Consider the following 21172-nt stretch of genomic DNA (forward strand, 5'->3'; position numbering starts at 1 on the left):
GGTCTGAAAAATAGGAGTAGCATTAATTGGTGTTCAAAAACATGAAGAGCCTGTTAAGCTGTGAAAAATATGAAGAGCTTCAAAAGGTGTCAAAAATATGAGGAGCATGCAACGTTGTGCAAAAACATGAAAAGCCTGAAAAGGTGTGAAAAAAATGATTAGCTTCAAAAGGTGTGAAAAATATGTGGAGCATGAAACGATCTTAAAAATAGGAGGAGAATGAATTGGTGTTGAAAAACATGAAGAGCCTGAAAAGATGTGAAAAATATGAAGAGCTTCAAAATGTGTCAAAAATATGAGGAGCATGAAACGGTCTGAAAAATAGGAGGAGCATGAAACGTTGTTGAAAAACATGAAGAGCCTGAAACGCTGTGAAAATTATGAAGAGCTGCAAAAGGTGTAAAATATAGGAGGAGCATGAAACGGTCTGAAAAATTGGAGAAGGATGAAGCGGTGTTCAAAAGCATGAAGAGTCTTAAAATGTGTGAAAAATATGAAGAGCTTCAAAACGTGTCAAATATATGAGGAGCATGAAACGGTCTGAAATATAGGAGGAGCATGAAGTGCTGTTGAAAAACATGAAGAGCCTGAAAAGGTCTGAAAAATATGAAGAGCTTCAAAAGGTGTGAAAAATATGAGGAGCCTGAAACAGTCTGAAAAATAGGAGGAGCATGAAACGGTGATGAAGAACATGAAGAGCCTGGAAGTGTGTGAAAAATATGAAGAGCTTCAAAGTTGTCAAAAATATGAGGAGCATGAAACAATATGAAAAATAGGAGGAGCGTGAAGCGGTGTTCAAAAACATGAAGAGCCTGAAAAGGTGTGAAATATAGGAAGAGCTTCAAAAGGTGTCACAAATATGAGGAGCATGAAACGGTCTGAAAAATATGAGGAGCATTAAGCGGTGTTGAAAAACATGAAAAGCCTGAAAAGGTGTGAAATATATGGAGAGCTTCAAAAGCTGTCAAAAATATGAGGAGCATGAAACGGTCTAAAAAATAGGAGAAGCATGAAACGGTGTTGAGAAACATGAAGAGCCTGAAAAGGTGTGAAAAATATGAAGAGCTTCAAAAGGTGTGAAAAATACGAGGAGCATGAAACGGTCTGAAAATTAGGAGGAGCATGAAGCCGTTTTCAAAAACTTGAAGAGCCTGAAATGGTGGGTAAAATATGAAGAGCTTCAAAAGGTGTCAAATATATGAGGAGCATAAAACGGTTTGAAAAAAAGGAGGAGCATGAAATGGTGTTGAAAAACATGAAGAGCCTGAAAAGGTGTGAAAAATATGAAGAGCTTCAAAAGGTTTCAAAAATATGAGAGGCATGAACGGTCTGAAATATAGGGGGAGCATGAAGCGGTGTAGAAAACATGAAGAGCCTGAAAAGGTGTGGAAATTATGAAGAGCTTCAAAAGGTGTCAAATATATGAGGAGCATAAAACGGTCTGAAAAATAGGAGGATCATGAAACGGTGTTCAAAAACATGAAGAGCCTGGAAAGGTGTGAAAAATATGAAGAGCTTCAAAAAGTGTCAAAAATATGAGGAGCATGAAACGGTCTGAAAATAGGAGGAGCATGAAGTGGTGTTGAGAAACATGAAGAGCCTAAAAAAGTTATGAAACATATGAGGAGAATGAAACGGTCTGAAAAATAGGAGGAGCATTAAGTGGTGTAGAAATACATGAAGACCCTGAAAAAGTGTGAAAAATATGAAGAGCTTCAAAAGGTGTCAAAAATATGAGGAGCATGAAACGGTCTGAAAAATATGAGGAGCAAGAAACTGTATTCAAAAATATGAAGAGCCTCAAAAGGTGTGAAAAGTAGGAAGAGCTTCAAACCGTGTCAAAAATATGATGAGCATGAAACGGTCTGAAAAATAGGAGGAGCATGAAGTGGTGTTGAAAAACATGAAGAGCCTGAAAAAGGTGTGAAACATATGAGGAGCATGAAATGGTCTGAAAAATAGGAGGCTCATGAGACGGTGTTGAAATACATGAAAAGCCTGAAAAGGTGTGAAAAATATGAAGAGCTTCAAAGGATGTCAAAAATATGAGGAGCATGAAAATGTCCGAAAAGTAGGAAGAGAATGAAGCGGTGTAGAAAAACATGAAAAGCCTGAAAAGGTGTGAAAAATATAAAGAGCTTCCAAAGGTGTCAAAAAGATGAGGAGCATGAAACAGTCTGAAATAACGGAGGAGAATGAAGCGGTGTAGAAAAACATGAAAAGCCTGAAAAGGTGTGAAAAATATGAAGAACTTCAAAAGGTGTCAAAAATATGAGGAGCATGAAACGGTCTGAAAAATAGGAGGAGCATGAAGTGGTGTTGAGAAACATGAAGAGCCTGAAAAAGTTGTGAAACATATGAGGAGAATGAAACGGTCTGAAAAATAGGAAGAGCATGAAGTGGTGTAGAAAAACATGAAGACCCTGAAAAAATGTGAAAAATATGAAGAGCTTCAAAACGTGTCAAAAATATGAGGCGCATGAAATGGTCTGAAATATAGGAGGAGCGTGAAAAGGTGTTAAAAAACATGAAGAGCTTAAAAAGGTGTGAAACATATGAGGAGCATGAAAAGGTCTGAAAAATAGTAGAAGCATGAAGCGGTGTTGAAAAACATGAAGCCTGAAAAGGTGAGAAAAATATGAAGAGCTTCAAAAGGTGACAAAAATATGAGGAGCATGAAAAGCTCTGAAAAATAGGAGGAGCAAGAAGCGGTGTAGAAAAACATGAAGAGCCTGAAAAGGTGTGAAATCTATGGAGAGCTTCAAAAGGTGTCAAAAATATGAGGAGCATGAAACGGTCTCAAATAAAGGAGGAGCATGAAGTTGTGTTGAAAAATATGAAGAGCCTGAAAAGGTGTGAAAAATATGAAGTGCTTCAAAAGGTGTCAAAAATATGAGGAGCATGAAACGATCTGAAAATAGGAGGAGCATGATGTGGTGTTGAAATACATGAAGAGCCTGAAAAAGGTGTGAAACATATGAGGAGCCTGAAACGGTCTGAAAGAGAGGAGGAGCATGAAACGGTGTTGAAAAACATGAGGAGCATGGAAAGGTTTGAAAAATATGAAGAGCTTCAAAAGGTGTCAAAAATATGAGGAGCATGAAACTGTCTGAAAAATAGGAGGAGCATGAAACCTTGTTGAAAAATATGAAGAGCCTGAAAAGGTGTGAAAAATATGAAGAGCTTCAAAAGGTGTCAAAATATGAGGAGCATGAAACGGTCTGAAAAAATGGAGGAACATGAAACGGTGTTCAAAAACATGAGGAGCCTGAAAAATTGTGAAAAATATGAAGAGTTTCAAAAGGTGTGAAAAATATGAGGAGCATGAAACGGTCTAAAAAATATGAGGAGCATGAAACGGTGTTCAAAACATGAAAACCCTGAAAAGGTGTGAAATATATGAAGAGCTTCAAAAGGTGTCAAAAATATGAGGAGCATGAAATGGTCTGAAAAATATGACGAGCATGAAACGGTGTTCAAAAACATGAAAACCCTGAAGAGGTGTGAAATATATGAAGAGCTTCAAAAGATGTCAAAAATAGGAGGAGCATGAAGCGGTGTAGAAAAACATGAAGAGCCTGAAAAGTTGTGAAAAATATGAAGAGCTTCAAAAGTTGTCAAAAATATGAGGAGCATGACACGGTCAGAAATATAGGAGGAGCATGAATTGGTGTTGAATACATGAAGAACCTGAAAAGTTGTGAAAATATGAAGAGCTTCAAAACGTGTCAAATATATGAGGAGCATGAAACGGTCTGAAAATTAGGAGGAGGATGAAACGGTGTTCAAAACATGAAGAGCCTGAAATGTTTTGAAAAATGAGAAGAGCTTAAAAAGGTGTCAAAAATATGAGGGGCATGAAACTGTCTGAAAAATAGGAGGAGCATGAAACGTTGTTCAAAAACATGAAGAGCCTGAAAAGCTTTGAAAAATGTGAAGAGCTTGAAAAGGTGTCAAAAATATGAGGGGCATGAAACGGTCTGAAAAATAGGATGAGCAAGAAGCGGTGTTGAAAAACATGAAGAGCCTGAAAATGTGTGAAAAATATGAAGAGCTTCAAAAGGAGTCAAAGTATGAGAAGCATGAAACTGTCTGAAAAATAGGAGGAGCATGAAACTGTGTTGAAAACATGAAGAGCCTGAAAAGTTGTTAGAAATATGACGAGCTTCAAAAGATATCCAAAATATGAGGAGCATGAAACGGTTTGAAAAATAGGAGGAGCATGAACCGGTGATCAAAAACATGAGAAGCCTGAAAAGGTGTGATAAATATGAAGAGCTTCAAATGGTGTCAAAAATATGAGAAGCATGAAACGGTCTGAAAGATAGGAGGAGCATGAAACGGTGATCAGAAACATGAAGAGCCTGAAAAGTTGTGAAAAATATGAAGAGCTTCAAAAGGTGTGAAATTCATGAGGAGCATGAAACTCTCTGAAAAATAGGAGGAGCATGAAGTGGTGTTCAAAAACATGAAGAGTCTGAAAAGGTGTGAAAAATATGAAGAGCTTCAATAAGTGTGAAAAATATGAGGAGCAGTATACGGTGTGAAAAATAGGAGGAGCATGAAGCGGTGTTCAAAACAAGAAGAGCCTGAAAATGTGTGAAAAATATGAGGAGCATGAAATTGTCTGAAAAATAGGAGGAGCATGAAGTGGTGTTCAAAAACATGAAGAGCCTGAAAAGTTGTGAAAAATATGAAGATTTTAAAAGGTGTCAAAAATACGAGGAGCATGAAACGGTCTGAAAAACAGGAGGAGCATGAAGCGTTGTTCAAAAACGTGAAGAGCCTGAAAACGTGTGAAAAATATGAAGAGCTTCTTAAGGTGTGAAAAATATGAAGAGCTCAAAAGGTGTCAAAAATGAGATGAGCATGAAACGGTCTGAAAAATAGGAAGAGCATGAAGCGGTGTTGAAAAACATGAGGAGCCTGAAAAGGTGTGAAAAATATGAAGAGCTTCAAAAGGTGTCAAATTATGAGGAGCATGAAACGGTCTGAAAAATAGGAGGAGCATGAAGCGGTTTTGAAAAACATGAAGAGCCTGAAAATGTGTGCAAAATATGAAGAGCTTCAAAAGGTGTGAAATACATGTGGAGCATGAAACGGTCTGAAAAATAGGAGGATCATGAAGCGGTGTTCAAAAAAATGCAGAGACTGAAAAGGTGTGAAAAATATGAAGAGCTTCAAAAGGTGTCAAATTATGAGGAGCATGAAACGGTCTGAAAAATAAGAGAAGCATGAAGTGGTGTGGAAAAAGATGAAGAACCTGAACAGGTGTGAAAAATATGAAGAGTTTCAAAAGGTGTGAAATAAATGAGGAGCATGAAACGGTCTGAAAAATAGGAGGAGCTTGATGCGGTGTTGCAAAATATGAAAAGCCTGAAAAGGTGTTAAATATATTAAGAGCTTCAAAAGGTGTAAAAAATATGAGGAGCATGAAACGGTCTGAAAAATAGGAGGATCATGAAAAGGTGTTGAAAAACATGAAGAGCCTGAAAAGGTGTGAAAAATATGAAGAGCTTCAAAAGGTGTCAAAAATATGAGGAGCATGAAACGTTCTTAAAAATAGGAGGAGCATGAAGTGGTGTTGAAAAAAATGAAAATCCTGAAAAGGTGTGAAATATATGAAGAGCTTCAAAAGGTGTCAAAAATATGAGGAGAATGAAACGGTCTGCAAAACAGGAGGAGCATGAAATGGTGTTCAAACACATGAAGTGCATGAAAAGGTGTGAAAAATATGAAGAGCTTCAAAAGGTGTGAAATACATGAGGAGGTTTAAACGGTCTGAAAAATAGGAGGAGCATGAAGCGGTGTTCAAAAACATGAAGAGCCTGAAATGGTGTGAAAAATATGAAGAGCTTCAAAAGGTGTGAAAAATATGAGGAGCATGAAACGGTCTGAAAAATAGGAGGATTATGAAGCGGTGTTCAAAAACATGAAGAGCCTGAAAAGGTGTCAAAAATATGGAGAGCTTCAAAACGTGACAGAAATATTAGGAGCATGAAACGGTCTGAAAAATAGGAGGAGCATGAAGTGGTGTTGAAAAACATGAAGAGCCTGAAAAGGTGTGAAAAATATAACGAGCTTCAAAAGGTGTGAATTACATGAGGAGCATGAAACAGTCTGAAAAAAAGGAGGAGCATAAGGCGGTGTTGAAAAACATGAAGAGCCTGAAAAGGTGTGAAAAATATGAAGAGATTCAAAGGTGTCAATAATATGAGGAGCATGAAACGGTCTGAAAAATGGGAGGAGCATGAAGCTGTGTTCAAAAACATGAAGAGCCTGAAAAGGTGTGAAAAATATGAGGAGCATGAAATTGTCTGAAAAATAGGAGGAGCATGAAGTGGTGTTCAAAAACATGAAGAGCCTGAAAAGTTGTGAAAAATATGAAGAGCTTCAAAAGGTTTCAAAAATAGGAGGAGCATGAAACGGTCTGAAAAATAGGAGGAGCATGAAGCGTTGTTCAAAAACTTGAAGAGCCTGAAAAGGTGTGAAAAATATGAAGAGCTTCAAAACGTGTCAAAAATTGAGGAGCATGAAACGGTCTGAAAAATAGAAGCAGCATGAAGCGGTGTTCAAAAACATGAAGAGCCTGAAAAAGTGTGAAAAATATGAAGAGCTTCAGAAGGTGTGCAAAATATGAAGAGCTCAAAAGGTGTCAAAAATGAGATGAGCATGAAACGGCCTGAAAAATAGGAAGAGCATGAAGCGGTGTTGAAAAACATGAAGAGCCTGAAAATGTGTGCAAAATATGAAGAGCTTCAAAAGGTGTGAAATACATGTGGAGCATGAAACGGTCTGAAAAATAGGAGGATCATGAACCCGTGTTCAAAAAAAATGCAGAGACTGAAAAGGTGTGAAAAATATGAAGAGCTTCTAAATGTGTCAAAAATAGGAGGAGCATGAAACGGTCTGAAAAACAGGAGGAGCATGAAGCGGTGTTCAAAAACATGAAGAGCCTGAAAAGCTGTGAAAAATATGAAGAGCTTCAAAAGGTGTGAAACACATGAGGAGCATGAAACGGGCTGAAATATAGGAGAAGCATGAAGTGGTGTGGAAAAATATGAAGAGCCTGAAAATGTGTGAAAAATATGAAAAGCTTCAAAAGGTGTCAAAAATGAGATGAGCATGAAACGGTCTGAAAAATAGGAGGATCATGAAACGGTGTTGAAAAACATGAAGAGCCTGAAAAGATGTGGAAAATATGAAAAGCTTCAAAAAGTGTCAAAAATATAAGGAGCATGAAACGGTCTGAAAATAGGAGGAGCATGAAGCTGTGTTAAAAAACATGAAGAGCCTGAAAATGTGTGAAAAATATGAAGAGCTTCAAAAGGTGTCAAAAATATGAGGAGCATGAAACGGTCTGAAAAATAGGAGGAGCATGAAGCTGTGTTCAAAAACATGAAGATCTTAAAATGGTGTGAAAAATATGAAGAGATTCAAAAGGTGTGAAAAATATGAGGAGCATGAAACGGTCTGAAATATAGAAGCAGCATGAAACGGTTTGAAAAACATAAAGAGCCTGAAAACGTGTGAAAAATATGAAGAGCTTCAAAAGGTTTGAAAAATATGAGGAGCATGAAACGGTCTGAAAAATAGAAGCAGCATGAAACAGTATTGAAAAACATGAAGAGCCTGAAAACGTGTGAAAAATATGAAGAGCTTCAAAAGGTGTGAAAAATATAAAGAGCTTAAAAGGTGACAAAAATGAGATGAGCATGAAACGGTCTGAAAAATAGGAAGAGCATGAAGTGGTGGTGAAAGACATGAAGAGCCTGAAAAGGTGTGAAAAATATTAAGAACTTCAAAAGGTTTCAAAAATGTGAGGAGCATGAAACGGTCTGAAAATCAGGAGGATCATGAAGCGGTGTTCAAAAACATGAAGAGCCTGAAAAGGTGAAAAATATGAAGAGCTCAAAAAGTGTCAAAAATATGAGGAGCATGAAACGATCTGAAAAATACAAGGATCATGAAGCAGTGTTCAAAAACATGAAGAGCCTGAAAAGGTGTGAAAAATATGAAGAGCTTCAAAAGGTGTGAAATATATGAGGAGAATAAAACGGTCTGAAAAATAGGAGATTCATGAAGCGGTTGTCAGAAACATGAAGACCATGAAAAGGTGTGAAAAATATGAAGAGCTTCAAAAAGTGTGAAATACATGAGGAGCATGAAACTCTCTAAAAAATAGGAGGAGCATGAAGCGGTGTTCAAAAACATGAAGAGCCTGAAAATGTGTGAAAAATATGAAGATCTTCAAAAGGTGTCAAAATTGAGATGACCATGAAACGGTCTGAAAAATAGGAGGAGCATGAAGTGGTGTTGAAAAAAAAGAAGAGACTGAAAAGGTGTGAAATATATGAAGAGTTTCAAAAGGTGTCAAAAATATGAGGAGAATGAAACGGTCTGAAAAATAGGAGGAGCATGAAGCTGTGTCGAAAAACATGAAGAGCCTGAAATGGTCTGAAAAATATGAAGAGCTTCTAAAGGTGTCAAAAATATGAGGAGCATGAAACGGTCTGAAAAATAGGAGAATCATGAAGCGGTGTTCAAAAACATGAAGAGCCTGAAAAGGTGTGAAAAATATGAAGAGCTCAAAAAGGGTCAAAAATATGATGAGCATGAAAAGATCTGAAAAACAGAAGGAGCATGAAACGGTGATCAAAAACATGAAGATCCTGAAAAGGTGTGGAAAATATGAAGAGCTTCAAAAGCTGTGAAATACATGAGGAGCATGAAACTCTCTGAAAAATAGGAGGACCATGAAGCGGTGTTCAAAAACATGAAGAGCCTGAAAAGTTGTGAAAATTATGAAAAGCTTCAAAAGGTGTCCAAAATGAGATGAGCATTAAACGGTCTGAAAAATAGGAATAACATGAAACGGTGTTGAAAACCATGAAGAGCATGAAAAACTGTCAAAAATATAAAGAGCTTCAAAAGGTGTCAAAAATATGAGAAGCATGAAACGGTCTGATAAATAGGAGGAGCAAGAAGCTGTATTCCAAAATATGAAGATCCTGAAAAGGTGCAAAAAATATGAAGAGCTTCAAAAGGTGTGAAAAATATGAGGAGCATGAAACGGTCTGAAAAATAGAAGCAGCATGAAACGGTGTTGAAAAATATGAAGAGCCTGAAAACGTGTGAAAAATATGAAGAGCTTCAAAAGGTGTGAATAATATAAAGAGCTTCAAAGGTGATAAAAATGAGATGAGCATGATACGGTCTGAAAAATAGAAGGAGCGTGAAGTGGTGGTGAAAAACATGAAGAGCCTGAAAAGGTGTGAAAAATCTGAAGAGCTTCAAAATGTTTCACAAATATGAAGAGCATGAAACGGTCTGAAAAACAGGAGGATCATGAAACGGTGATCAAAAACATGAAGAGCCTGAAAAGGTGTGAAAAATATGAAGACCTTCAAAATGTGTCAAAAAAAAGGAGGAGCATGAAATGGTGTTCAAAAACATGAAGAGCCTGAAAAGGTGTGAAAAATATTAAGATCTTCAAAAGGTGTCAAAAATATGAGGAGCATGAAACGGTCTGAAAAATAGGAGGAACATGAAGCACGGTTGAAAAACATGAAGAGCCTGAAAAGGTGTGAAAAATATGAACAGCTTCAAAAGGTGTCAAAAATATGAGAAGCATGAAACACTCTGAAAAATAGGAGGAGCATGAAGTGGTGTTGAAAAACATGAAGAGCCTGAAAAGCTGTGAAAAATATGAAGAGCATTAAAAAGTGTCAAAAATATGAGGAGCATGAAATGGTCTGAAAAAAAGGAGGAGTATGAAGCGGTGTTGAAAACGTGAAAAGCCTGAAAATGTGTGAAAAATATGAAGAGCTTCCAAAGGTGTGAAAAATATGAATAGCTTCGAAATGTGTCAATAATGAGAGGAGCATGAAACGGTGTGAAAAATAGGAGGAGCATGAAGCGGTGTGCAAAAAGATGAAGAGCCTGGAAATGTGTGAAATATATGAAGAGCTTCAAAAGGTGTCAAAAATATGAGGAGAATGAAACGGTCTGAAAAATAGGAGGAGCATGAAGTGGTGTTGACAAACATGAAGAGCTGAAAAGCTGTGAAAAATATGATGAGCTTTAAAAGGTCTCAAATATATGAGGAACATGAAATTTTCTGAAAAATAGGAGGAGCATGAAACGTTGTTCATAACATGAAGAACCTGAAAAGGTGTGAAAAATATAAAGAGCTTCAAAACCTGTCAAACATTGAGGAGCATGAAACGATCTGAAAAATAGGAAGAGCATGACGCAGTGTTGAAAAACATGAAGAGGCTGAAAAGTTGTGAAAAATATGAAGAACTTCAAAATGTGTCAAAAAAAGGAGGATCATGAAACGCTGTTCAAAAACATGAAGAGCCTGAAAAGGTGTGAACAATGTGAAGAGCTTCAAAAGGTGTCAAAAATATGAGGAGCATGAAACGTTCTGAAAAATAGAAGGAGCATGAAGTGGAGTTCAAAAACATGAACAGCCTGAAAAGGTGTTCAGAAACATGAAGAGCCTGAAAAGTTGTGAAAAATATGAAGATCTTCAAAAGGTGTCAAAAATATGAGGAGCATGAAACTGTCAGATAAATAGGAGGAGCATGAGGCGGTGTTGAAAACATGAAGAGCCTGAGAAGTTGTGAAAAATATAAAGAGCTTCAAAACGTGTCAAAAACATGAGGAGCATGAAACGGTCTGAAAAATAGGAGGAGCATGAAACGGTGATCAAAAACATGAAGAGCCTGAAAAGGTGTGAAAAATATGAAGAGCTTCAAAATGTATCAATAATATGAGGAGTATGAAACGGTCTGAAAAATAAGAGGAGCATGAAGCGGTGTTGAAAAATATGAAGAGCATGAAAACGTGTGAAAAATATGAAGAGCTTCAAAAGGTTTCAAAAATATGAGGAGCATGAAACGTTCTGAAAAATAGGAGGAGCATGAAGCGGTGTTCAAAACATGAAGAGCCTGAATAAGTGTAAAAAATATGAAGAGCTTCAAAAGGTGTGAAAAATAGGAGGAGGATGAGGCGGTTTTCAAAAACATGAAGAGCCTGAAAAGGTTTGAAAAATACGAAGAGCTTCAAAAGGTTTCAAAAATATGAGGAGCATGAAACGTTCTGAAAAATTGGAGAAGCATGAAGCGGTGTTCAAAACATGAAGAGCCTGAATAAGTGTGAAAAATATGAAGAGCTTCAAAAGGTTTGAAAAATATGAAGAGCCTGTAAGGTGTGAAAAATATGAAGAGCTTCAAAATGTGTCAAAAATATGAGGAGCATGAAACGCTCTGAAAAATAGGAGGAGCATGAAGCGGTGTTGAAAAACATGAAGAGCCTGAAAACTTGTGAAAAATATGAAGAGCTTCAAAGATGTGAAAAATATGAAGAGCTCGACAAGGTGTCAAAAATGATATGAGCATAAAACGGTCTGAAAAATAGGAAGAGCATGAAGCGGTGTTGAAAAACCTGAAGATTCTGAAAAGGTGTGAAAAATACGAAGAGCTTCAAAACGTGTCAAAAATATGAGGAGCATGAAACGGTCTGAAATATAGGAGGATCAGGAAGCGGTGTTCAAAAACATGAGGAGCCTGAAAAGGTGTGAAAAATATGAAGAGCTTCAAAGGCATAAAAAATATGAGGAGCATGAAACGGTCTGAAAAATAGGAGGAGCATGAAACGGTTTTCAAAAACATGAAGAGACTGAAAGGTGTGAAAATAGGAAGAGCTTCAAAAGGTGTGAAATAAATGAGGAGCATTAAATGGTCTGAAAAATAAGAGGAGCAGGAAGCTGTGTTCAAAAACTTGAGAGCCTGAAAATGTGTGAAAAATATGAAGAGCTTTAAAAGGTGTGAAAAATACGAGGAGCATAAAACGGTCTGAAAAATAGTAGGAGCATGAAGCGGTGATGAAAAATATGAAGAGCCTGAAAAGGTGTGAAAAATATGAAGAGCTTCAAATGGTTTGAAAAATAGGAGGAGCATGAAGCGGAGTTCAAAAACATGAAGAGCCTGAAAAGGTGTGACAAATATGATGAGCTTCAAAAGGTTTGAAAAATAGGAGGAGCATGAAACGGTGATCAAAAACATGAAGAGCCTGAAAAGGTGTGAAAAATATGAAGAGCTTCAAAAGGTGTGAAATACATGAGGAGCATTAAACGGGCTGAAAAATAAGAGAAGCATGAAGTGCTGTGGAAAAACATGAAGAGACTGAAAAGCTGTGAAAAATATGAAGAGCTTCAAAAGGTGTGAAATATATGAGGAGCATGAAACGGGCTGAAAAATAGGAGAAGCATGAAGTGGTGTGGAAAAATATGAAGAGCCTGAAAATGTGTGAAAAATATGAAAAGCTTCAAAAGGTGTCAAAAAAGAGATGAGCATGAAACGGTCTGAAAAATAGGAGGAGCATGAAGCGATGTTCAAAAACATGAAGAGCCTGAAAATGTGTGAAAAATATGAAAGGCTTCAAAAGGTGTGAAAAATATGAGGAGCATGAAATGGTCTGAAAAATCGGAGGAGCATGAAGCGGTGTTGAAAAACATGAAGAGCCTGAAAATGTGTGAAAAATATGAAGAGCTTCAAAAGGTGTCAAAAATATGAGGAGCATGAAACGGTCTGAAAAATTGGAGGAGCATGAAGCGGTGTTGAAAAACATAAAGAGCCTTAAAAGGTGTGATAAATATGAAGAGCTTCAAAAGGTGTGAAATACATGAGGAGCATCAAACTCTCTGAAAAAGAGAAGGAGCATGAAGTGGTGTTCAAAAACATGAAGAGCCTGAAAAGGTGTGAAATATATGAAGATCTTCAAAAGGTGTGAAAAATATGAGGAGCATGATATGGTTTGAAAAATAGGATTAGCATGAAGCGGTGTTCAAAAACATGAAGAACCTGAAAAGTTGTGAAATTTATGAAAAACTTCAAAAGGTGTCAAAAATGAGATGAGCATGAAATGGTCTGAAAAATAGGACGTGCATGAAGCGGTGTTGAAAAAGATGAAGAGCCTGAAAAGGTGTGAGAAATATGAAGAGCTTCAAAAGGTGTTAAAAATATGAGTAGCCTGAAACGGTCTGCAAAAAGGAGGAGCATGAAGTGGTGTTGAAAAAGATGAAGAGCCTGAAAAGGTGTTAAAAATATGAAAGCTTCAAAAGGTGTCAAAATTATGAGGAGCATGAAACGGTCTGAAAAATAGGAGGAGCATGAAGCGCTGTTGAAAATCATAAAGAGCCTGAAAAGTTGTGAAAAATATGAAGAGCTTCAAAAGATGTGAAAAACATGAAGAGCTTGAAAAGGTGTCAAAATGAGATGAGCATGAAACGGTCTGAAAAATAGGAGGAGCATGAAGTCGTGTTGAAAAAAAGGAAAAGTCTGAAAAAGTGTGAAATATATGAAGAGCTTCAAAAGGTGTCAAAAATATGAGGAGAAAGAAACGGTCTGAAAAATAGGAGGAGCATGAAGCGATGTTGAAAAACATGAATTGTCTGAAAACGTGTTGAAAATATGAAGAGATTCATAAATGTGAAAAATATGAAGAGCTTCAAAAGGTGTGAAAAATATGAAGAGCTTCAAAAGGTGTCAAAAAAGAGATGAGCATGAAAAGGTCTGAAAAATAGGAGGAGCATGAAGCGGTGTTGAAAATCATGAAGAGCCTGAAAACGTGTGAAAAATATGAAGAGCTTCAAAAGGTGTCAAATATATGAGGAGCATGAAACGTTCTGAAAAAGAGGAGGAGCATGAAGCGGTGTTGAAAAACATGAAGAGCCTGAAAAGCTGTGTAAAATATGAAGAGGTTCTAAAGGTGTCAAAAATATGAGGAGCATGAAACCATCTTAAAAATAGGCGGATTACGAAACGGTGTTCAAAAACATGAAGAGCCTGAAAAGGTGTGAAAAATATGAAAAGCCTCAAAACCTGTCAAAAATATGAGGAGCATGAAACGGTCTGAAAAATAGCAGGGGCATGAAGCGGTGTTGAAAAACATGAAGAGCCTGAAAAGGTTTGAAAAATATGAAGAGCTTCAAAAGGTGTGAAAAATAGGAGGAGGATGAGGCGGTTTTCAAAAACATGAAGAGCCTGAAAAGGTTTGAAAAATAGGAAGAGCTTCAAAAAGTGTCAAAAATATGAGGAGCATGAAACTGTCTGAAAAATAGGAGCAGCATGAAACGGTGTTCAAAAACATGAAGAGCCTGAAAATGTGTGAAAAATATGAAGAGCTTCAAAAGGTATGAAAAATATGAAGAGCTTCAAAAGGTGTCAAAATATAGGAGAATGAAACGGTCTGAAAAATAGTAGCAGCATGAAATGGTGTTCAAAACATGAAGAGATGAAAAGGTGTGAAAAATATGACGAGCTTCAAACGGTGTCAAAAATATGAGGAGCATGAAACGGTCTGAAAAAGAGGAGGAGCATGAAGCGGTGTTGAAAAACATGAAGAGCCTCAAAAGGTGTGAAAAATATGAAGAGCTTCAAAAGGTGTTAAAAATATGAAGAGCTTCAAAAAGTGCCAAAAATGAGATGAGCATGAAATGGTCTGAAAAGAAGGAGGAGCATGAAGTGGTGTTGAAAAACATGTAGAGCCTGAAAAGGTGTAAAATATATGAAGAGATTCAAAAGGTGTCAAAAATATGAGGAGCATGAAACGGTTTGGAAAATAGGACGAGCATGAAGTGGTGTTGAAAAACATGAAGAGCCTGAAAAGATGTGAAAAATATGAAGAGCTTCTAAAGGTGTCAACAATATGAGGAGCATGAACCTGTCTGAGAAATAGGAGGAGCATGAAGTGGTGCTGAAAAACATGAAGAGCCTAAAAGTTGTGAAAAATATGAAAAGCTTCAAAAGGTCTCAAAAATGTGAGGAGCATGAAACGGTCTGAAAATAGGAGTAGCATGAAACCATGTTCAAAAACATGAAGAGACTGAAAAGGTGTGAAAAATATGAAGAGCTTCAAAAGGTGTGAAATATATGACGAACTTCAAAAGGTGTCAAAAATATGAGCAGCATGAAACTGTCTGAAAAATAGGAGGAGCATTGGAACATTGTTCAAAAACTTGAAGAGCCTGAAAAGGTGTGAAAAATATGAAGAGCTTCAAAAGGTGTCAAATATATGAGGAGCATGAAACGGTCTGAAAAATAGGTGGAGCATGAAACAGTGTTTAAAAACATGAAGAGCCTGAAAAGGTGTGAAAATTACGAAAAGCTTCAAAAGGTGTCAAAAATATGAGGAGCATGAAACGGTGTGAAAAATAGGAGGAGCATGAAGTGGTGTTGAAAAATATGAAGGTCCTTAAAAGGTGTGAAATATATGAAGAGCTTCAAAATGTGTCAAAAATATGAGGAGTATGAAACTGTCTGAAAAACAGGAACAGCATAAAACGCTGTTCAAAAACATGAAGAGCCTGAAAAGGTGTGAAAATTATGAAGAGCTTCAAATGGTGTGAAATACATGAGGAGTTTGAAACGGTCTGAAAATTGTAGGAGCATGAAGTGTTGTTCAAAAACATGAAGAGCCTGAAAAGTTGTGAAAAATATGAAGAGCTTCAAAAGGTGTGAAAAATAGGAGGAGCATGAAGCGTTGTTGAAAAACATGAAGAGCCTGAAAATGTGTGAAATATATGAAGAGCTTCAAAAGGTGTGAAAAATAGGAGGAGCATGAAACGGTGCTCAAAAACATGAAGAGCCTGAAAAGGTGTGAAAAATATTAAGACCTTCAAAAGGTATGAAAAATATGAGGAACATGAAACGGTCTTAAAAATAGGAGGAGCATGAAGTGGTGTTGAAAAACATGAAGAGCCTGAAATGGTGAGAAATATATGAGGAGCTTCAAAAGGTGTCAAAAATAAGAAGAGCATGAAACCGTCTGAAAATAGAAGAGCATGAAGTGGTGTTGAAAAACATGAAGAGCCTGAAAAGGTGTGATAAATATGAAGAGCTTCAAAAGCTGTCAAAAATGAGATGAGCATGAAACGGTCGGAGAAATAGGAGAAGCATGAAGTGGTGTTGAAAAACATGAAGTGCCTGAAAAAGTGTGAAATATATGAAGAGCTTCAAAAGGTGTGAAATATATGACGAACTTCAAAAGGTGTCAAAAATATGAGCAGCATGAAACTGTCTGAAAAATAGGAGGAGCATTGGAACATTGTTCAAAAACTTGAAGAGCCTGAAAAGGTGTGAAAAATATGAAGAGCTTCAAAAGGTGTCAAATATATGAGGAGCATGAAACGGTCTGAAAAATAGGAGGAGCATGAAACTGTCTGAAAAATAGGAGGAGCATGAAACGGTGTTGAAAAACATGAAGAGCTTTAAAAGGTGTGAAATATAGAAGGAGCTTCAAAAGGTGTCAAAAATATGAGGAGCATTAAACGGTCTGAAAAATAGGAGGAGCATGAAACGGTGTTGAAAAACATGAAGAGCCTGAAAAGGTGGGAAAAATATGAAGAGCTTCAAAAGGTGTGAAAAATATGAGGAGCAAGAAACGTTCTGAAAAATAGGAGGAGCATGAAGCAGTGTTCAAAAACATGACGAGCCTGAAAATTTGTGAAAAATATGAAGAGCTTCAAAAGGTTTCAAAAATATGAGGAGCATGAAACGGTCTGAAAAATACAAGGAGCATGAAATCCTGTTCAAATACATGAAGAGACTGAAAAGGTGTGAAAAATATGAAGAGCTTCACAAGGTGTGAAATACATGAGGAATATGAAACGGTCTGAAAAATAGGAGGAGCATGAAGGTGTGTTCAAAAATATGAAGAGCCTGAAAAGGTGTGAAAAATATGAAGAGCTTCAAAAGGTGTCAAAAATATGAGGAACATGAAAAGGCCTGAAAATAAGGAGGGGCATGAAACGGTGTTCAAAAACATGAAGAGCATGAAAAGATGTGAAAAATATGAAAAGCTTCCAAAATTGTCAAAAATATGAGGAGCATGAAAAGTTCTGAAAAATAGGAGGAGCATGAAGCTGTGCTCAAAAACATGAATAGCCTGAAAAGGTGTGAAAAGTATGAAGAGCTTCAAAAGGGGTGAAAAATGTGAGGAGCAAGAAATGGTCTGAAAAATAGGAGGAGCATGAAGCGGTGTTCAAAAACTTGAAGAGCCTGAAAAGGTGTGAAAAATATGAAGAGCTTCAAAAATTGTCAAAAATATGAGGAGCATGATACGGACTAAAAAATAGGAGGAGCTTGAAACGGTGTTCAAAAACATGAAGAGCCTGGAAAGGTGTGAAAAATATGAAGAGCCTCAAAACGTGTCAAATATATGAGGAGCATGAAACGGTCTCAAAAATAGGAGGAACATGAAGCGGTGTTGAAAAACATGAAGAGCCTGAAAACGTGTGAAAAATATGAAGAGTTTCAAAAGGTGTGAAAAATATGAAGAGCTTCAAAAGGTGTAAAAAATGAGATGAGCATGAAACGGTGTGAAAAATAGGAGGAGCATGAAGTGGTGTTGAAAAATATGAAGAGCCTGAATGGGTGTGAAAAATAGGAGGAGCTTCAAAACCTGTCAAAGTATGAGGAGCCTGAAACGGTCTGAAAAATTGGAGGAGCATGAAGTGGTGTTGAAAACCATGAAGAGCCTGAAAACGTGTGAAATATATGAAGAGCTTCAAAAGGTGTCCAAAAATATGAGGAGCATGAAACGGTCTGAAAAATAGGAGGACCACAAGTGGTGTTTGAAAACATGAAGAGCCTGAAAAGGTATGAAAAATATGAAGAGATTCAAAAGGTGTCAAAAATGTGAGGAGCATGAATCGGTCTCAAAAATATGAGGAGCATCAAGTGGTGTTGAAAAACATGAAGAGCCTGAAAAGGTGTGAAAATTATGAAGAGCTTAAAAAGGTGTCAAAAATATGACGAGCATGAATCAGTTTGAACAATAAGAGGAGCATGAAGTGGTGTTGAAAATCATGAAGAACCTGAAAAGTTGTGAAATATATGAAGAGCTTCAAAAGGTGTCAAAAATATGTGGAGCATGAAACGGTCTGAAAAGTAGGAGGAGCATGAAGTGGTGTTGAAAAACATTAAGAGCCTGAAAAGGTGTGAAAAATATGAAGAGCTTCAAAAGATGTCAAAAATATGAAGAGCATCAAAGGGTCTGAAAAATAGGAGGAGCATGAAGCGGTTTTGAAAAACATGAAAAGCCTGAAAACATGTGTAAAATCTGAAGCATTTCAAAAGGTTTCAGAAATATGAGGAGCATGAAACGGTCTGAAAAATAGGAGGAGCATGAAACGGTTTTCAAATCGTGAAGAGCCTGAAAAGTTGTGAATAATATGAAGATCTTCAAAAGCTGTCAAAAATATGAGGCGCATGAAACGGTGTTCAAAACATGAAAAGCCTGAAAAGGTGTGAAATATATGAAGAGCTTCAAAATGTGTCAAAAATAGGAGGAGCATGAAGAGGTGTAGAAAAACATGAAGAGCCTGAAAAGGTGTGAAAAATATGAAGATCTTCAAAAGGTGTCTAAAATATGAGGGGCATGACACAGTCAGAAATATAGGAGGAGCATTAAGTGGTGTTGAAAACATGAAGAACCTGAAAAGTTGTGAAAAATATGAAGAGCTTCAAAAGGTGTCAAATATATGAGGAGCATGAAACGTTTGAAAAATAGGAGGTGCAAGAAACGGTGTTCAAAAACATGAAGAGCCTGAAAAGGTTTGAAAAATGTGAAGAGCTTGAAAAGGTGTCAAAAATATGAGGGGCATGAAACTGTCTGAAAAATAGGAGGAGCATGAAACGTTGTTCAAAAACATGAAGAGCCTGAAAAGGTTTGAAAAATGTGAAGAGCTTGAAAAGGTGTCAAAAATATGAGGGGCATGAAACGGTCTGAAAAAGAGGATGAGCAAGAAGCGGTGTTGAAAAACATGAAGAGCCTGAAAAGGTGTGAAAAATATGAAGAGCTTCAAAAGGAGTCAAAATATGAGGAGCATGAAACGGTCTGAAAAATAGGAGGAGCATGAAACTGTGTTGAAAACATGAAGAGCCTGAAAAGGTGTGAGAAATATGACGAGCTTCAAAAGATATCCAAAATATGAGGAACATGAAACGGTTTGAAAAATAGAAGGAGCATGATGTGGTGTTGAAAACATGAAGTGCATAAAAATGTGTGAAAAATATGAAGACCTTCAAAAGATATCAAATATATGAGGAGCATGTAACGGTCTGAATATTAGGAGGAGCATGAGGTGGTGTTCAAAAACATGAAGAGCCTGAAAAGGTGTGAAAAATATGAAGAGCTTCAAAAGATGTCACAAATATGAGGAGCATGAAACGGTCTGAAAAATATGAGGAGCATGAATCGGTGTTCAAAAACATGAAGAGCCTGAAAAGCTGTGAAAAATATGAAGAGCATCAAGAGGTGTCAAAATATGAGGAGCATGAAATGGTCTAAAAAATAGGAGGAGCATGAAACGGTGTTGAAAAACATGAAGAGGTTGAAAAAGTGTGAAAAATATGAAGAGCTTCAAAAGGTGTCAAAAATATGAGGAGCATGAAACGGTCTGAAAAATAGGAGGAGAATAAAGCGGTGTTGAAAAACATGAAGAGCCTGAAAAGGTGTGAAAATTATGAAGAGCTTAAAAAGGTGTCAAAAATATGACGAGCATGAATCAGTTTGAACAATAAGAGGAGCATGAAGTGGTGTTGAAAATCATGAAGAACCTGAAAAGTTGTGAAATATATGAAGAGCTTCAAAAGGTGTCAAAAATATGTGGAGCATGAAACGGTCTGAAAAGTAGGAGGAGCATGAAGTGGTGTTGAAAAACATTAAGAGCCTGAAAAGGTGTGAAAAATATGAAGAGCTTCAAAAGATGTCAAAAATATGAAGAGCATCAAAGGGTCTGAAAAATAGGAGGAGCATGAAGCGGTTTTGAAAAACATGAAAAGCCTGAAAACATGTGTAAAATCTGAAGCATTTCAAAAGGTTTCAGAAATATGAGGAGCATGAAACGGTCTGAAAAATAGGAGGAGCATGAAACGGTTTTCAAATCGTGAAGAGCCTGAAAAGTTGTGAATAATATGAAGATCTTCAAAAGCTGTCAAAAATATGAGGCGCATGAAACGGTGTTCAAAACATGAAAAGCCTGAAAAGGTGTGAAATATATGAAGAGCTTCAAAATGTGTCAAAAATAGGAGGAGCATGAAGAGGTGTAGAAAAACATGAAGAGCCTGAAAAGGTGTGAAAAATATGAAGATCTTCAAAAGGTGTCTAAAATATGAGGGGCATGACACAGTCAGAAATATAGGAGGAGCATTAAGTGGTGTTGAAAACATGAAGAACCTGAAAAGTTGTGAAAAATATGAAGAGCTTCAAAAGGTGTCAAATATATGAGGAGCATGAAACGTTCTGAAAAATAGGAGGTGCAAGAAACGGTGTTCAAAAACATGAAGAGCCTGAAAAGGTTTGAAAAATGTGAAGAGCTTGAAAAGGTGTCAAAAATATGAGGGGCATGAAACTGTCTGAAAAATAGGAGGAGCATGAAACGTTGTTCAAAAACATGAAGAGCCTGAAAAGGTTTGAAAAATGTGAAGAGCTTGAAAAGGTGTCAAAAATATGAGGGGCATGAAACGGTCTGAAAAAGAGGATGAGCAAGAAGCGGTGTTGAAAAACATGAAGAGCCTGAAAAGGTGTGAAAAATATGAAGAGCTTCAAAAGGAGTCAAAATATGAGGAGCATGAAACGGTCTGAAAAATAGGAGGAGCATGAAACTGTGTTGAAAACATGAAGAGCCTGAAAAGGTGTGAGAAATATGACGAGCTTCAAAAGATATCCAAAATATGAGGAACATGAAACGGTTTGAAAAATAGAAGGAGCATGATGTGGTGTTGAAAACATGAAGTGCATAAAAATGTGTGAAAAATATGAAGACCTTCAAAAGATATCAAATATATGAGGAGCATGTAACGGTCTGAATATTAGGAGGAGCATGAGGTGGTGTTCAAAAACATGAAGAGCCTGAAAAGGTGTGAAAAATATGAAGAGCTTCAAAAGATGTCACAAATATGAGGAGCATGAAACGGTCTGAAAAATATGAGGAGCATGAATCGGTGTTCAAAAACATGAAGAGCCTGAAAAGCTGTGAAAAATATGAAGAGCATCAAGAGGTGTCAAAATATGAGGAGCATGAAATGGTCTAAAAAATAGGAGGAGCATGAAACGGTGTTGAAAAACATGAAGAGGTTGAAAAAGTGTGAAAAATATGAAG

The sequence above is a fragment of the Dama dama genome, chromosome 3 (genome assembly GCF_033118175.1).
Source record: "Dama dama isolate Ldn47 chromosome 3, ASM3311817v1, whole genome shotgun sequence".
NCBI lineage: Eukaryota > Metazoa > Chordata > Mammalia > Artiodactyla > Cervidae > Dama > Dama dama.